Source organism: Orycteropus afer, unplaced genomic scaffold (genome assembly GCF_000298275.1).
Source record: "Orycteropus afer afer isolate SDZICR_OR568_19922 unplaced genomic scaffold, OryAfe1.0 scaffold00278, whole genome shotgun sequence".
Classification (NCBI taxonomy): domain Eukaryota; kingdom Metazoa; phylum Chordata; class Mammalia; order Tubulidentata; family Orycteropodidae; genus Orycteropus; species Orycteropus afer.
The window spans coordinates 3,507,796-3,518,493 of NW_006921865.1; the positions used below are offsets into that span (position 1 = coordinate 3,507,796).

The 10,698-nt window shown below is 40.5% G+C and overlaps 1 protein-coding gene across 1 annotated transcript in view; it reads left to right on the forward strand.

The window, feature by feature from the left end:
* NEIL3 (nei like DNA glycosylase 3) overlaps positions 1-10,698 on the forward strand; it is a 130,102-nt gene that overhangs the window by 42,927 nt on the left and 76,477 nt on the right. The gene's annotated exons all lie outside the window — the stretch shown is intronic.

Consider the following 10,698-nt stretch of genomic DNA (forward strand, 5'->3'; position numbering starts at 1 on the left):
GATTAGCTGAGCATAAGTCGATGGATCTATTTCTGGGTTCTCAATTCTATTCCATTGGTCTATGTATCTGTCATTAAACCGATACCAGGCAGTTTTGACTACTGTGGCTGTATAGTAGGTTCAAACCCACCTGCCACTCCTCGGAAGTAAGATGGGGCAATCTACTTCCGTAATGATACTGCCTCGGAAACTCAAGGAGGGGTTGCTATGAGTTGGGTTCGGCTCAATGGCACATAGCAACAACAACAACAATTTTTTGATTACCTGGTTTTTTTTTTTCATACTTTTTGAGGCCAGTCTAAGAAAGAAACCTTTTCAGATGCAAGGTCATCAAATTTCTTTTCCATTTTCTTTTGGAAATTTGACTGTTTTAACTCTTGTGTTGCAGACTGGGTAAGTGAAATAAAACACAAAGAGACAAACACACACATAGATGATACAAGACTGCAGCCCCAATGTGAGCTGCAACTTTATTTTTATACCTTCTGAAAAGGGATGAAAGCCAATTCTTTGAGTTCTGGTCTAAATTGTACTCTTTAATCTATCTTTTTCCCATGCCAGAGATAAGAAGGATCTGTGTTTTTCCTTTTTCAGATTGTTCTCTTCTGAGAACAGTGTGTGCACATGTTTCTCTTTATCAGCCTTTCTGTTTGCAGATCCGACTTCCTGTCTCATTTGCAAGTCCAGGATTTCAAGAGTTCAATCTGAGTTCCAGATCCTTCAATGCACCCAGTGCTTTCAAATGGGTGCTTCCCCTTGCTGTTTACTGAGACAACGGGGAATATTCCAGCATGTCCCTATACCCTTGTGTTTAAGACTGTCCATTTTGAGATAATTTTCCTGTATGGTGAGAAATAAATGTTAACGTTCATATCTTTGCAAATCGAGGTCCAGGAGCATTTGTTGAAGAGATTTTCCTTTCTCTATTGAATTTTTTGTTAATTTTGTTGAAAATCAGTTGATCATGTATTTGTGGATCTATTTCTGAACTTTCTGTATTCAATTGATCTCTTTGATAATCTTTTCACCAGTATCACCCTGTTTCACTTAAAGCAGCTTTAAAGTAAGTTAAAACCAAGTAATGTGGCTTTTTCGATTATTTTAACTATTCTTGTTCTCTTTCTCCTGCCTCTTTTTTTTCCTTTCCAAATTAATTTTAGAAGCAGCTCATTGATTCCTACAAAATTCCTTCTAGAGTCAAATTAATCTCATTTAAAGATCAATTGTGACCACTCCTTTGTCAGTTTGCTGTCCTTTTCTGGCTTGTGTATTGCTGTGAGGCTGGAGGCTGTGCCACCAGTGTTTCAAACAACAGCAGGGTCACCCATGGTGCACAGGTTTCAGTGGAGCTTCCAGACTAGGACAGACTCAGAAGACAACCATATGATCTACTATTCTGGGAATGACAAATTGAAGAGGAATGGTGTGGATTTCATTGTCAGAAAGAGTGTTTCAAGATCTATCCTGAAGTACAGTGCTGTCCGTGATACTATAATATCCATATGCCTACAAGAAAGACCAGTTGATGCTACTGTTATTCAGATTAATGCACCAACCACCAGAGCCATAGATGAGGAAATTAAAGATTTTTACCAACTTCTGCAGTCTGAGATTGACCAAATATGCAATCAAGATGTGTTGATTATTACTGGTAATTGGAATGCAAAAGTCAGAAATAAAGAAGAATCACGAGTAGTTGGAAAATATGGCTTTGGTGATAGAAACGACACTGGAGATCACGTGATAGAATTTTGCAAGACCAATGATTTACTCATTGCCAGTACCTTTTTACAACAACATAAATGGTGGTTATACACATGGACCTTGTCAAATGGAATACAAAGGAATCAAATCCACTCCATCTGTGAAAAGAGTCAATGGAGAAGCTCAATATCCTCAGTCAAAACAAGGCCAGCAGCTGACTGTGGAACAGACCATCAATTGCTCATATGCAAGTTCATATTAAAGCTGAAGACAATTGAAACAAATCCACAAGAACCAAAATATGACCTTGATTATATCCCATCTGAATTTAGAGAACATCTAAAGAATAGATTTGATGCATTGAAAACCAATGACTGAAAACCAGACAAATTGTGGGATGACATCAGGAACATCACACATGAAGAATGCAAAAGGTCATTATAAAGACAGAAAAGGAGAAAAAGACCAAAATGGATGTCAGAAGAGACTGTGAAACTTGCTCTTGAACGGGTAGTGGCTAAAACAATGGAAAATATGACCAGATAAAAATAACTGAATAGAAGATTTCAAAGAGCAGCTTGAGAAGACAAAGTCAATTATTATAATTAAGTGTACAAAGACCTGGAATTAGAAAACCAGAAGGGAAGAATGCACTTAGCATTTCTCAAGCTCAAAGAACTGAAGAAAAAAGTCAAGCCTCAACTTACAATATTGAAATGATAATATATTGAATGATGCAGGAAGCATCAAAAGAAGATGAAAGGAATACAAAGAGTCACTGCACCAAAAACAATTGGTCAATGTCCATCCATATCAGGAGGTGGCATATGATCAAGAACTGATGGTATTGCAGGAAGAAGTTGAAATGGCAATGAAGGAATTGATGAAAAATAAAGGCTCCAGAAATTGACATAATACCCATTGAGATGTTTCAACAAATGATGCTGCACTGGAGGCACTTACTTGTCTAAGCAAGACATTTAGAAGACAGCTACCTGGCAAACTGACTGGAAGAGATCCATATTTGTACCCATTCCAAAGAGAGATAATCCTACAAAATGCAGAAATTATCAGACATTATCATTAATGTCACACTCAAGTAAAATCTGGCTGAAGATAATTCAAAAACAGTTGCAGCAATATATTGACAGAGAACTTCCAGAAATGCAAGCTGGATTCAGAAGAGGCCGTGGAATGAGTGATATCATTGCTGATGTCCAATGGATCTTGGCTGGAAGCAAAGAATACCAGAAAGATGTTACTTGTGTTTTATTGACTAAGCAAAAGCATTTGACTGTGTGTATCATAACAAATTATGGATAACACTGAGAAGAATAAGAATTCCAGAGCACTTAATTTTGCTCATGAGGAACCTGTACATAGACCAGGAGGATGTCATTTGAAGAGAACAAGGGGATATTGCATTGTTTAAAATCAGGAAGGGAGTGTGTCAGGATTGTATCCTTTCACATACTTATTCAATCAGTGTGGTGAACAGATAATCCAAGAAGCTGGACTACATGAAGAACATGTCATCCAGATTGGAGGAGGACTCATTAACAAGCTGTGTTATGCGGATGACACAACTTTGCTTGCTGAAAGTGAAGATGACTTGAAGCACTTATTGATGATCAAAGACTACAGTCTGCAATATGGATTATACCTCAAAATAAAGAAAATGAAAACCCTCATACATGGACCAATAAGCAGCATCACGATAAACGGAGAAAAGATTGAAGTTGTCAAAGATTTCATATTACTTGGTTCCACAATCAACACTAATGGATGCAGCAGTCAAGATATCAGACGACATATTGCACTGGGCACATTTGCTGCAAAAGACCTCTTTAAAATGCTGAAGAACAAAGATGTCTCTTTGAAGACTAATGTGTTCCTAACCCAAGCCATGATGTTTTCAGTTGCTTCATATGCACATGAAAGGTGGACAATGAATAAGGAAGACTGAAGAAGAGTTGATCCTTTTGAATCATGGTGTTGGTGAAGAATACTAAAAGTACCATGAACTTCTAGAAGAATGAACAAATCTTTCCTGGAAGAAGTGCAGCCAGAAAGCTCCTTGGAGGTGTGAATGGCCAGAGTTCATTTCACCTACTTTGGGCCCCATGGTAGAAGGGACCATCCCTTGGAAAAGGATATCATGCTTGGTAAAGTGGAGGGTTAGCAAATAAGAGGAAGGCCCTCAATGAGATGGATTGATACAGTGGCTGCAACAGTGGGCTCAGGTATAGCAAGTACTGTGAGGCTGGCACAGGACTGGGCAGTTGTACATAGGGTCACTATGAGTTGAGCCAACTCAATGGCACCTGCAAAAATTACTTGGAGGTGGCATCTTCTAACCTCCTCTAACTTCACAAGAGGAAGACAGAAGCACCATCAGCAGCCGGAGGCTTATTCCTATAGGCCAGACATGCCACCACCTTCCATCATTTTTACTAGCTTTACACCTCCCACGGTACTCACTACTTCTCTGCTGGGTTCAATAATTCTTGCAATGACCACACAAAACTCACAGACAATACTCATGATTATGGAGTTTATTAGGGAAGTAACACTGCTAACCAGAAGGCTGGTGGTTCAAACCCACCAGCCACTCCTCGGAAGGAAGGTTGGGCATTCCTACTTCCATAGTGATACTGCCTCGGAAACCCAAGGAGGGGTCGCTATGAGTCGGGGTCGACTTGATGGCAAATAACAACAGCAACAATAACAACAAGAAGTAACAGGCTCCAATTCAGATTCAGGAATGCACTCATGATAGAGTTCTTAGATCAGGTAAGTTGCTCCTTTGTTGTTCCCTTTGATACACTTCTCTGGTCCTTGGCCTCTTGGCCTGGCCTCTGCCTCTGTGAGACAGGTAAACTTGCCACTCTGTTTCATGCCTCTCGGTTCCACTGCCACCATCTCTCTGCCAGGGTGTGTCTCTGCCAGGGCATCTCTCAGCCAAGCAGGTCTAGTGCAAGAATCTTGGGTCCAAGGACATGCTCCACTTTACCTCCAGCTCCTTTCTCTGGATGGCAGTATAATCCACTCTCTGCCTCTAGGAGGGCTCGTTTTAAGCCTGGCACAGTGACAAAACTAACTAATCCCAACATCATATTTCTACACACCTTATTTGCCTGGCCACACCTAGTAATCCAGTGGGAGTTACAAAGACTGTAGCTAGAAAAGCCATAGCAAGTAATTCACTGCACCTCAGCACCTAACAACAACAACATAGATCAATTGAATGATAATTGACATGTTATCAGTATTGTCTTTTGTTCCATGAACCCAATAAACCTTGTGTTTCTTTTGTGTTTTTTTGCACTGACTAAAAACTTCAGGATGATACGGAACACAAGTGGTGAGAGGAAATAGTCATTCTCTTGATCTGTATAATGTTATTGCTGTTAGGTGGTCATTCTTGCTTCCAAGGAGCATTCCAGCTGCACTTCTAGGACAGGTTTTTTTTCGTTACTCTTCTGGCAGTCCATGGTATTTTCAGTATTCTTCAGCAACACCACAATTCAAAGGCACCAACTTTTCTTCATTCTTTCTTGTTCATTGTCTTGCTTTCATATGCATATGAAGCAATTGAAAATACCATGGTTTGGGTTAGGAGCACCTTAGTGTTCAAAGTGATATCTTTCCTTCTTAATAAATAAAAGAGGTCTTTTGCAACCGATTTCCCCAGTGCAATAAAATGTCTGATTCCTTGACTACTGCTTCCATGAAGTTGATTATGGATCTAAGTAAAATGAATTTTCTGTAACCTTCAATCTTTTCTACATTTATCATGATGCTGCTTATTGGTCCGGTTGTGAGGACTTTTGTTTTCTTGATTTTGAGGTGTAATCCATACTGAACACTAGTCTTTGATCATCAAGTCATCTTCACTTTCAGCAAGCAAGGTTATTTCATCTGTATATTCCAGGTTGTTAGTAAGTCTTTCTCTGATCTTGGTACTGTATTCTTCTTCACATAGTCCAGTTTCTTGGATTATTTGTTCAGCATAGATTGAATAAATATGGTGAAAGAATACAACTCTGACACATACCCTTCCTGATTTTAAACCATGCAATATCCTCGTTTTGTTCAGACGTCAGCCTTTTGGTCTATGTAGTTTCTTCTGCTATATCTATAATTAGTGTATATTATATTACTAATAAATATATTGATTTGAACTTTTTAATTTTAAATTACATGTTAGGATCTGACTCTGTTGACTGCTTTACCTCTTGGCAGTTGGTTTTTATTTACTTTTTGTGTTTTATAATTTTTTAATGAATTCTAGACATCACATGTAGAAGCAATATATAGACTGAGTTAAATAATAGTTAAACCTAGAAATGGTAATGCCTCTTATATCAGGTTAGTAGTTTGGGGATTGAGTCATTCTAATAATTGGTCGAGCTTAGTTTGCTGTGTTATAATTACTTTCAACACATCAGTGACTTCAACTTTCTGCAGGTGCTGTTGCTACCTTATATTTACTTTGCACCCTGGTGTGGCTGGTGTAGAGGGGCACAGTCCCTATAGAGTTTCCAAGGTTGTAATCTTTATGGGAGCATACTGCCATATCCTTCTCACAGGGAGCAACTAGTGGGTTTGAACCGTCAACTCTTGGCTAGCAGCTCAGCACTTAACCACTAGTGCCACCAGAGCTCCATGTTGTTGTTGTTGTGTTATGTGCCGTGGAGTTGGACCTGACTCATAGCAACCCCTCGTTGGGTTTCCAAGGCTGTATCACTATGGAAGTAGATTGCCCAACCTTCCTTCCGAGGAGTGGCTGTTGGGTTTGAACCGCCAGCCTTCTGGTTAGCAGTCAGGAGCTCCTTAGACCCTGTATACTTGTACCATTTGTGTGGAGAGAGTCACTCCATGCTTTTATCCCTCCCCCAGTGATAGTGCACCATTGCTTGTTACTCACTTAGAGGCTTATGGTAGGGGCAATGAAGTACCTTAATTCTTCAGGCCCTACTTCAGTCTGAGGCAGGCCCTCAGGATTGCAATTTTCCTAGCATTTCTGCCCCCTCTCTTCCCCATGACAACCAAGCTCTGTCTTGTATCTGTGGGTGGTCTTAGGCTAGAGAAAATTTGTCTAACTCTCTCCCACTAGGAGTAATCTCTGCTTTGTATCATTGCATGATTCTATGCCAAAGCTTATTCTCTGCTTCACACCTCGGGACAGATGGCTTTGTTTGTACCTCAACAACAGTTTATCTTTGTATAATTTTAGTGGCAGAATGGTTTCCTGTCCCTCCTCCAGAGGTAGACTGCTGATGCTTATTCAGTGCAGGTTACACTTTGGACACAGAGGAGGTTTCCTTACATTCCTTCAGGAACAGATGGCCTTTGTCCTGCTTCTCCCTCAGCTAAAGGGATGTTTGCCTGGGCTCCATGGGGAAGAAAGGTTTCTTTCCCTCCCCCTCAGGTGCTTAAGATTTTTGCTTCATATAAGAGAAATGTTGTGAAGCAGACACAAGATCATGACTGTGTGTTACGAAAAATGGTTTTCAGGTGTCTTGCCATGACTCAAATCTTTGTTGTGTCCACTTGGTGAACACCCGTGGAAAAGAGCTTTACACATGAGTTTGTATTCTTCTTATGTCTGGGGCTCCTAGGAGATCTAAACTCTCACACCAGCCCACATGCAGTATTTAAGAATTCTTTTAAATTTTTACTTGTTTTCTTCTTATCCATTTATATGGGAGTCATCTCTTCTTCCCACATGAATAATTTATATGTTCTGTCTTTCTTTGGAAAGGCTGGTCACATTTTGGAATTTAGTTCAGGGGTTGCCTTGCAACTTCATGTCTTTGCTGGACTGAAGAAAAGTTATGATGTTGTAAATTATGTCAGTTTTTCTGTGGGAACTATGCTCACTTTTAGCCTGCATATACTAAATGAAAGCACAACTCCCTTTATTCATTTTAAAGTAGTTAAATTATCCAACCCACTGCTGTCGAGTTGGACCTGACTCAGCGATCCCTCCTTGGGTTCTGAGGCAGTATCTCCACGGAAGTAAACTGCCCAACCTTCCTTCCAAGGAGTGGCTGGTGGGTTTGAACCATTAGCCTTTTGGTTAGCAGTCAAATGCCTTAGGCACTACGCCACCAGAACTCCATGTTGTTGTTGTAGTTATGTGCCATCGACTCATAGCAACCCCTCCTTGGGTTTCCGAGGTGATATCACTAGGGAAGTAGATTGCCCCATCTTCCTTCTGAGGAGTGGCTGGTGGGTTTGAACCACCAGCCTTCTGGTTAGCAATCAAATGCTTTAGACACTATGCTACCAGAGCTCCAGCAAACTTTTACAATTATTATATTTATCTATTATTTTATACTCTTTATTACCCTTAGCAAACTTTTGGCCTCATGACAGCTTTCAAAAGCAATTGCCTTATTTGTGATGTGTAGTTGTCAATAACACGAACCTATGACAATATTGTTAATTATACTTGCTTAAGGATGTTCAGATTACTCTGACAGTGATAGCCTAGAAAAGTGTCATTCATGTTTAAGATAATATCAAGTCTTATTTTTTCAAAATTTGTTTTAGGAAGCCACTTTAGGTAGATGAATTTTCTTAATATCAATTTAATTTTTAGTTTAGAAATAATTTTCTATTAGAACTTTGGTAACAAGTGACAGAAACCCAATTCAAATAATTTCAAGAATTATGTATTATAAGATTTGCTGTTTTTGTTAGGTGCTGTTCAGTTGGTTCCAACTCATAGCAACCCTATGTACAGCGTTGTGAAACATTCCTCAGTCCTGCATCATCCTCATGATCATTGCTTTGTTTGAGCCCATTGTTTGAGCTACAGTGTTAATCCATCACATTGAGAATCTTCCTCTTTTTCACTGACCCTCTACTTTACCAAGCATGATGTCCTTCTCTAGGGATTGGGGCCTCCTGATAATGTGTCTAAACTATGTGAGATGAAATCTGGCCATTCTTGCATCTAAGGAACATTCTGACAGGGTATCTTGAAACCTTAACATAATGCATTCGGGTTTCTGGTTTTGTAGGAAAAATAGAACCCAAGTCTGCAAGTTACTAGGGCTCTTTATTTCTTAACTATACTCCTGCCAAAGGGGGAAGGAGGCCACATCTCCTCTAACCCCACAAGAAGACAGAAGCACCATCAGCAGCCCAAGGCCTATTCCTGCGAGGCCAGACATGCTGCCTCCCTCCAGCCCTTTCACCAACCCTGACACCACCGTTCCTCCCACAGCACCCACCACCTCTCTGCTGGGTTCGATAATTCACTGCAGTGGCCACATACAACTCGCAGATTATGGGGTTTATCAGGGAAGAAGCAGACTACAATTCAAGTCGAGAAATGCACTCAGTCTCTTGCAGCCAGCTGTCCCACTCAGCAGCCGGCAGTCAGTAGCACTTCGCTCTCTCAGTACTGTATGTCTCTCGTGTCACTCTCTTCAGCAGTGTGTGTCTCTCACATATCTCTCTCAGCAACGTGTGTCCCTCATGTCTCTCAGGAGTGTGTTTTTTCTCAGCAGCATGTCTTTCTCAGCCAGCAGTCAGAGAGAGACATCTTCCTCTAGGAGGACTCCTTTTGAGCCTGGCAGAGTGGCCAAACTAACCAATCCCAACATCAGAATTCTATACACCTGAGAGCAAACTTCCCATAAGATTGGTTCCTGCTGGTTCAACAGAAATACCCCAAGCAGATAACTTTAACAATTAGAAGCTACTTAGTTGCTCAGGGCAAATTCCACCATGGAGTTTACAAATACTTATGGCTAGAAAAGCCATATTATGTAATTTACTATAATGCAGCTCATAACTGGAATTTGCTATTGTCTTCCTCTCTGCAGAGAGGCCTGTCTTGGCTCCTGTGATGTGCACAGTGGAGACATTCCCACAGACAGTTCCCCTGATGGATCTTCAAATATTAAAAAAAGAAACTTGTCTATCTGTGTCCAAAATCCAAACATTGAGTAGGAAACTCTGATGATTTGGCTTACATACCGATGGATTCATCTTGAGTCAGGTATCCATTCCTGATTCAGCTGTGGCAAAGGCACAGGGGATACAGAAGGAACAGGGACTAGTCCAGGTTGGGCCTAATGCCTACCCTGGGACCAAATAAGGTCCAAGGCAAAGTTATGTTATGCAGAGCGAATGTACTCAGGTGGACAGATTAAGTATGGCAAGAGCTTCAGAAGATCTGGAGATAGAAGTAAAAATCTAATAAAACTTTGATAAACTTGGTGAATTATAATGAGGAATCTTGAAAAGTCAATCTAACTCTTCAAATGTTGTAATGTGGTAGCATCAAAGGCCATCTAACTTTAGGAGGAGAGATAAGAATCAAGATCAGACCAAAGCCGATTCCTATGACAGGAAGGTCCAACAATCAAACATATAACTCTACTCTCTAACCCATTTTACCAATTCTGACACCAGCCATCCCTCCCACAACATTCTCTACTTCCCTACGGGGTTCAATAATTCACTGCAATGGCCACACAGAACTCATAGACCATATTTACGATTATGGTGTTTATTAGGGAAGTTGTCGTTCGGTGCCATCAAGTTAGCTTCAACTCATAGCTACCCTTATGTACAATAGAATGAAACACTTGCCCAATTCTGTGCCAGCCTCACAAGCCTTGCTACATCTGGACCATTGTTGCATCCACTGTGTCAATACATCTCATTGAGAGCCTTACCCTTTTTCCTTGACCCTCCACTTTGCCAAGCATGATATTCTTCTCCAGTGAATGGTCCAAAGTAGGTGAGGTGAAGTCTGGCCATTATTGCTTCCAAGGAGCATTCTGTCTATACTTCCTCCAGGACAGGTTTGTTAGTTCTTTTAGCAGTCTATTATACCTTCAGTATTCTTCGCCAGCACCACAACTCAAAAGCATCAACTCTTCTTCAGTCTTCTTTATTTATTGTCCAGCTTTCAGATACATATGAGGCAATTGAAAACACCATGGCTTAGAGGCGGGGCAAGATGGC